Source organism: Calypte anna, chromosome 22 (genome assembly GCF_003957555.1).
Source record: "Calypte anna isolate BGI_N300 chromosome 22, bCalAnn1_v1.p, whole genome shotgun sequence".
In the NCBI taxonomy this organism is placed as follows: domain Eukaryota; kingdom Metazoa; phylum Chordata; class Aves; order Apodiformes; family Trochilidae; genus Calypte; species Calypte anna.
In genome coordinates this window covers 973,125-981,593 of record NC_044267.1, presented here as the reverse complement: position 1 = coordinate 981,593, position 8,469 = coordinate 973,125, and the positions used below count along the sequence as shown (strand labels likewise).

The following is an 8,469-nucleotide window of genomic DNA, read 5'->3' as shown; positions in this document are numbered from 1 at the left end:
TCAGCTCTCCTCCTCCTCGGGTGGATCCACTTTCCTCCTGATCCGGCTGCGCAGGAGTCGGGAAGAGCCCTGGGCAGGGGGAGAGATGGGATGGGATGGGATGGGATGGGATGGGATGGGATGGGATGGGATGGGATGGGATGGGATGGGTCAGATCCCCCCTGAAGCCCCTCGCTGTCACATCACCCCCCCAAAACAACTCGCCTGCCCATGGCACCTCTTTGCTTGATGTTTTCTTCTTGCCAGCTGCAGGCTGTGGCTACGGGACAGGGGTCTGCGGGGCAGCACCTCTGAGTCTGACCATAGCTCCTCATCCTCGCTCTCATCCTGCTGGCCCAGGGGGGTGCTGTATGCTGGGGACAACACAAAGGACAAGACAAATTTACCTCCCGGTGTGGAGTTTTTGATCCATTAGTTTTGGGGGGGCTCCATGTTCCTCTTGCCTATCGTCCTGAGTGGGTGGTGGGTGGGGAGAGGGGCACCCAAGGAGCTGGTGGTGGTGAGCAGGACCTTCCCTGGGCTCTTAGGCAGCCCTGAGCATCTTGGGGTCAATGGTGTCAGGAGCACCCCTCCTGGCATGGCCTCCCCCCTGGAACCCACCCACACCCACCCCCTTTGTCTGGGTGTCCCCCTCCCCAGCTCACTCAGCAGATGCCTGGGGTTGCTCTCCTGCTCCTCGAGGTACAGGGGTCCTGGTAGTGGGTGGGGTCTGGTCGGGCAGGGAGCGCAGGTCCTGCATGCTGAAACTGCGGAGCCTCCCGGCCAGGACCCCCTGGCTCTGGGGGGAGGACACAAAGAATCATCAGAAATGGGTTTGGGTGGGAAAAGAACCTTGAAAAAAATCACCTGGGTTCAATCCGCTGCCATGGGGCAGGGACACCTCCTCTCCAGCCCAGCCTGGATGGTTGGATGCCAGGGATGGGGCAGCCACAGCTTCCCTGCAGAACCCATCTCAGTGTCCCACCATCCTCACACCAAAGAATTTCTTCCTAATATCCAACCTCAACCTCCCCTATCCCAGTTTAAATCCATTCCCCTTCATCCCATCCCCCAGCCACTTGTCCAAAGTCCCTCCCCACTGGAAGCACTGGAAGGTGCTCCAAGGTCTCCTTGGAACCTTCTCTTCTCCTGAACACCCCCAACTCTCAGCCTGCTCCCCAGTATCTCCATGACCCCCTCTGGACTGGATCCTCCTTGCAGTGGGCACCCCAGCTCCAACCAGAGCGGTGCAGAGTGGGAGCCCCAACTCCCCTGAGCCCATTTCACCGAGGACCATGCACCCACAGACCCTTTTGCACCCACGCTGAGGTGACAATTCCCTCCCCAGTTATCCCCAGGGATGTGGAGCAGGCAGCCCCATCCCTCATACCCTGGTGGCAGCCTGGACGGCAGCGGTGGCCGCGATGTTGAGTCCCCTCTTGCCAAAATGCACCATGGTGTGGTAGCTGCGCTCCTTGGCCTGGCTGAGGTAGGTGTCAATCTCCTGCAGAGACAACCAGGGGGCTGCTGGAGCCTCCAGAACCCCCAACCCAGGCTTTGGGGGGACCCCGAGCCATCCCAGTCCCTACCTTCTCCTTGCGGGACAGCGTGGGGTGGACGAATTTGAGGTAGAGCAGCCGGGCACCCCGGGTGTAGGGGGACAGCAGCCAGATGACAAAAGCCATCTTAACCTCATAGTAGAAAGGAAACCTGCAGGAGAGGGGAGAAGGTGAGGTTTTTTTGGGGGGAGGTCCAAGGGTACCTCCTGCTTCCTTGCAAGGTGCCTCTCATTCTAGCATCCACATTCATGGAGTTGGGACATGTCCCTATGGAGCAGGGACACGTCCCCAAGAGCTTGGAACACATCTTATGGACCAGGGACACATCCCCAAGAGCCAGGGACATGTCCCTATGGAGCAGGGACACATTCCCAAGAGGTTGGAAGACATCTCATGGACCAGGGACATATCCCCAAGAGCCAGGGACGTGTTCCTGTGGAGCAGGGACACATTCCAAGAGGTTGGAACACGTCTCATGGACCAGGGACACATCCCCAAGAGCCAGGGACATGTCCCTATGGAGCAGGGACACGTCCCCAAGAGCTTGGAACACATCTTATGGACAAGGGACACATCCCCAAGAGCCAGGGACATGTCCCTGTGGAGCAGGGACACGTCCCCAAGAGCTTGGAACACATCTTATGGACCAGGGACACATCCCAGGAGCCAGGGACATGTTCCTGTGGAGCAGGGACACATCCCCAAGAGGTTGGAACACGTCTCACGGACCAGGGACAAGTTAGGACACATCCCCAAGGAGCATCCCAACATCCCCTGGGACAGGGGACATGTCCCTAGAGGTGACCCCACACCAGGGGTGGTCAAGGAGAGATTTCAGGTGAGAAATGGAGCTGGGCAGCGTCACCAGGCTCCAACCTTAGGGACAACAGGAGACAGGATGTGTGCTGGGGACATGGGGGTCATGAGGAGCTTTGGGGACACAGTGAGAACCTGGTGTCCAGCCCTGTCCCTCATCCTGTCCCCTCTCCAGGTTGGGAACACTCATTGGCACTTCAGGAGGTGCCACAGCACCAGGAAACGTCCCATCCCTGCGTCCCCATCACCCACCCTGTGTCCCCAACACCCACCCCATGTCCCCATCATCCACCCTGTGTCCCCATCACCCACCCTGTCCCCAACACCCACCCATGTCCCCACCACCACCCCACGTCCCCATCACCCACCCATGTCCCCTCACCCTGTCCCCACCACCACCCCACGTCCCCATCACCCACCCTATGTCCTCATCACCCTGTCCCCACCACCCACCCCATGTCCCTATCACACCCTGTCCCCATCATCCTGTCCTCATCACCCACCCCGTGTCCCCAACACCCACCCCATGTCCCCAACACCCACCCCATGTCTCTGTGAACACCTGGGGCTGCCCCGATCCGGGTGCCCCTGCAGGCAGCTCCCTCCTCACCTCCCCCCACAGCACAGAGACCCCCCCAGCCCCCTCCCAGCCCTCACCAGGAGATGAGCAGATCAGTGAAGGTCTCGATGGCCATGAAGAGGGCAAAGACAATCCAGTACATCATCCACCGGACCTGGGCGGGGGGGGAACCAGGAGGGTTGGGACCCAGGGAGCAGGCAGCCCAGGACCCCAACTCATTTATTTATTCCCTGAGAGTTTTGTGGGTGGTTTTTTTGGTTGTTTTTTCCCTTCCCGGGAGCTTTACTCACATATTCCCGGATGTTTTTGGTCTTCACAGCCTTGTAGGAAGCGTAGGCAGGATAGAGCATCCCGAAGAGCAGCCTGGAAGGGAGTGAGGGGGTGAGGCAGGGGGGCCACCCCGCATAAAGCAGCAGCAGCAGGGACCAGCAGAGCCGCCTGCTCCAGCCCCTCAGCCTCCCCTTCAGCCCCTCCAGCACCATCCTGGCTCCGAAGCCACCAGGAGAAGGGACAACATCATCCCGGGGACACCCAGCCATGGCGCTCCCAAAACTTATCCCTCGGGACCGGCCCGACCTGTCCGGGGAGGGAAGGGGAGAGGGGGCGGAGGGGGTGCAGGGCGCAGGCTCCGCTCCCAAGGGAGAGAGGATGAGCCCTGCCCGGGACATATGTCGCTTCCTGATGTCCCCACAGCGAGGTGGCACCCCCAACACCAGGCTGGGACATGTCCCCAAGAACCAGGGACATGTCCCCAAGAACCAGGGACATGTCGCCAAGAGGTGGGACACATCCCCCGGACCACGGACACGTCCCCAAGGACCACCCCAAGCAGCCCGGGACAGGGGACGTGTCCCCAGGGTTGTCCCCTGCACCAGGGGTGACCATGGTGCGCTCCCCCCCCCTCCATGAGCACACTTGGCCACCAGCCCCCCAGCCCGGCTGGCCACAACGAGGGAACCAAGGGGGGAGCGGGTTCGGGGGGTGGGGAGCAAAGCCCCCCCAAACCCCATTGGCCCGCCCACACCCCTGAGCCGGGGGGTGGCAGCAGCCCCGGGACCCATTTTGGGGGGTGTGGGGGAAAGGGGCGGGGGTATTTCGTTGCCCCCTATACAAGCGCATCCCGGCTCGCCCACCAGCAGCCTCCCCCAAATTCCTGCACCCCAGGACCCCCCCACTGAGACACCGGCACAGAGACCCCCGAGGGGGGCTGCCCCTTAACCAGGGACCCCCGAGGGGGGGACGGGCGGGGGGTGACCGTTAAACATGGAGCCTGGGAGAGGGGGGGGGTTGGCCTTTGGAGGAGGGGGCTGCAGGTTGGGGGGGGGCTGCGGGGGTTGGAGCCTCCACCAGGGATCCCCGGGACCTCCGCAGCCCCCGGGACTTCCGGGACCCCCCCGGTCCGCACTCACTCGATCAGTCGGCAGAGCACCCGGGACACCATGGTGGGGATGGGTCCGAAGGGCCGGGCAGCCTTGGACCGGCGGTTCCGAGTTGTGTTCCCCAGGACCCCCCGTCCCACCGGGACCCCCCAAGTGGACGGAACCGAAGGGAAAAGCTTGAATGGGGAGCCCGAGTTCTGCGCATGCGCGGAACGGACCCCACCAACCCGTTTAAACGGGCAACGGCTCTTAAAAGGGCAACGACGGCTCCCCCGAGGGACCCACTTCGCGAGTGGGTGGGTGAGGGGGTCGGGGTTTTAGCGCCCTCCGCACCAAAACAGTTGGGTTTATATTTTTATTTAATTTATATATTAATTTTATATATTTAATTTATTATTTAATATATTTTAATTTAAATTTGTATTTTATTTTTATTTTTTTCTATTTATTAATTTTATTTTGTTATTTTTTAACTATTAATTTTGTATTTATATACCTAATTATTTACTTCTTATCTGTTAGAAGACAACGCTTCGGGAGAGACCTTATTACAATGCTCCGGTACCTAAAAGAGGCTGCAGAGCAGACGGGAACTCCCCGATCCCAAGGAGTCCCCGGGACAGCAGAGGGGCAGCGGGCACGGGGAGCTCCGGGGGAGAGTCCGGTTGGACACGAGAGGAAACGATTCCCCCGGTGAGGACAGTCAGGGCTTGGAACGGTAATTCTGGTTTATATTTATATTTTTATGGTTTATATTTTTTATATTTTGTATTTTTATATTTTATATTTCTTATATTTTTATATTCATATTTTTATATTTTTATTTTTATATTTCTATTTTATATTTTATATTTCTTATATTTATATTCATATTTTTGTATTTTTATTTTATTTTTTATTTTTATATTTTTATTTTTTATATTTTTATATTATTTGTATATTTATATTTCTATATTTATATTTCTATATTTAAATTGTTATATTTTTATTTTATATTTATATTTTATAATTTACATTTAACATTTTAGATTTTAGATTTTAAATTTTACATTTTATTCTATATCTTATATTTTTACATTTTGTAGTCTATATTTATATTATTATATTTTTAATTTAATCTTATATCTTTTTATATTTTAATTTTTTATAATATTATATTTTTAATTTTTTATCTTTTTATATTTTTAATTTTTTATATTTTTTATATTTTATATTTTATAGATTACTTTTCATACTTTATATTTTTATATTTCTATTTTATATTTTTATATTTATATTTTTATATTCATACTTATTTTATATTATATTTTATACTTTTAATTTTATTTTTCATATTTTTAATTTTTAAATTTTATATATTATATTTTTATGTTTATGTTTTATGCTTTTCTGTTTTTTTTTTTTATATTTTTATGTTTTTAAATTTTTCTATTTTTATTTTTTATTTTATTCTTATATTTTTATTGTATATTATTTTATATTTTATATTTTTATGGTTTTATGTTTTTATATACTTATATTTTATATTATTTTATATTTTTATTTTTACATTTTTATTTTTTACATTTTATATTTTATATTTATTTTATATTTTCTATTTTTATATTTATATTTTATATTTTATATTTTATATTTTATTTTTATATTTATATTTATTTTTATTTTATTTTTATTTTTATTTTTTTTTATATTTCCATTTCCATTTCCATTCAGCAGGTTCAGGAGTTCCAGCCCCCTGCCCGATGCCAGAGGCTCCAGTTGGGTTTCCAGGCGGTCTTTTCCGATGCTCGGGGGGTCCCGGGGTTATTCCCCGCGCCCCGCGGTACTTTGGGTGCGGGGGAGCTGAGGGGTGGGAGTTCCGCAGGCTCCGCCCGGGTGTGCCGGCACCGACCGGACCTGTTGGTTCTGCTGCGAAACCCGCACCGGGTGTGAACCGAACCCGCTCGGACCCGCAGCCGAACCGGAGCCAGGGCCCCGCGGAGCCCTCGGGGGGGGGAAAAACCCAAACTGCTTCCCCCCCCCCCCCCCATTCCCCGAGCAGAGGGGGCTCAGGGTCCTTCCTGGGGGGTGCTCGGTACCCCAGGACACCCCAAACCCCCACCCAAAGCCTGGAATTCTCGGGGTGCCCCCCAACCCCCCCGGCTTTAAAACCTCCCCTTGGCTGGCAGGGAAACTGAGGCAGGGAAGTGGAGCCCAGCTGTGGGGGGGGTCCAGCAGTGGGGGGGGTCCAGCTGTGGGTGAGATCTAGCTGTGGGGGGGTCCAGCTGTGAGGGGGGGATCCAGCTGTGGGGGAGTGGGATCCAGCTGTGGGAGGGTGGGATCCAGCTGTGGGGAGGTATCCAGCTGTGGGGTGGGTCCAGCTGTGTGTGGGGGGTGTCCAGCTGTGGGGTGGATGCAGCTGTGTGGAGGGTTCCAGCTGTGGGGGGGGGGGGTCCAGCTGTGGGGTGGATCCAGCTGGGGGAGGTCCAACTGTAGGGGGATCCAGCTGTGGGGTAGGTGGGATCCAGCTGTGTGTGGGGGGGTCCAGCTGTGGGGTGGGATCTAGCTGTGGGGTAGGATGCAGCTGTGTGGAGGGTTCCAGCTGCGTGTGTGGGGGCGTCCAGCTATGGGGTGGGGTCCAGCTGTGGAGGGTTCCAGCTGTGTGTGTGTGGGGGGGGGTCCAGCTGTGGAGGAGTACACAGCTGTGGGGGAGTGGGATCCAGATGTTGGGGTGGGATCTAGATGTGGGGGGTCCAGCTGTTGGGGGGGGGGGTCCAGCTGTGGGGGGTGTCCAGCTGTGGGGGAGGTCCAGCTGTGGGGTGGGATCCAGCTGTGGCGGGCTCCAGCTGTGGGGGGTGTCCAGCTGTGGGGGAGGTCCAGCTGTGGGGTGGGATCCAGCTGTGGGGTGGGATCTAGCTGTGGATGGGGGTCCAGCTGTTGGGGGGGGGTCCAGCTGTGGGGTCCCTCATCCCCCCAAAAGAGAGGGATCAGGCCTCAGCCCCCCCCAGGGTCCCCACCCCATCTGTGCCCCGGGGTTCCCGTTCCCTGGGAGCTGATGTTTTAATTAATTTGGGAGCTGAATGTTAATTGGAGGGTTTTCCACATCCATATTTACATCCCTGGGGGGCAGGGAGAGGAAAGGTTCTGCAGCTGGGATTCCCTTCCCTGGGGACACAGCTCCTGCACCCCAAAAAAGCCACGGGACAAAAATAAAATAAAATAAAAAATTAAAATTAATTAAAAAAAATTAAAATTAAAATAAAAGCAGGAAGACCCTAAAATAGGGGGATCCCCCCTTCATTCCTAGCCTGGGTGGGGGCTGCACAGGGTGCAGGACAGGGTGCTGGGTGGGGGGCACAGGGTGAGGTGAGGGGGTGTCCCAGTGTTTATTGTGGGGGCAAAAACCTGGGGTCCTGCAGGGAGGAGGGGATGGGGAGAAGCCTGAAGAAATGCAAAAGGTTTGGTTTATTTTGGTTTATTTTATTTTATTTTTTTTATTTTATTTTATTTTACTTTATTTTACTTTACTTTATTTTATTTTACTTTATTTTACTTTATTTTACTTTATTTTACTTTATTTTATTTTTTTTACTTTATTTTACTTTATTTTATTTTATTTTACTTTATTTTACTTTATTTTACTTTACTTTATTTTATTTTATTTTATTTTACTTTATTATTTTATTTTACTTTACTTTATTTTACTTTATTTTACTTTATTTTTATTTTTTATTTTATTTAATTTATGTATTTATTTTATTTTACTTTACTTTATTTTGTTTTATTTTATTTTACTTTATTTTACTGTATTATTTTATTTTATTTTACTTTACTTTATTTTACTTTATTTTACTTTATTTTACTTTACTTTATTTTACTTTATTTTACTTTTTCCTCACCTAACCCTAAACACCACCCACAGCTTTCTAGAAACCTGGGCCATATTTCCATCATCCACCAGGGAGCAAAACAGAACCTTTTTTGCCTCTACTTTGTGACAGCCTCACAGAACTGAAGCAAAACCAACAGTGAAACAAGAGACACTGAGATTCTGTGCTGATTTCCACACTGTCCAGGCACAAAGACTGAGGAGGAAAAAGAAAAAAACCTTTAAATACCCCAAAAAAAAAAACTTGAGTTAATAGGAGATGCTTTCTTGTTCCAGATTACAAACCAG

At 51.3% G+C, this 8,469-nt stretch overlaps 1 pseudogene; it reads right to left on the bottom strand.

Annotated features, from left to right (window-relative positions):
- LOC115599523 lies at positions 1-4,447 on the bottom strand (annotated as a pseudogene).
- Between the last annotated feature and the right edge of the window lie 4,022 nt (positions 4,448-8,469).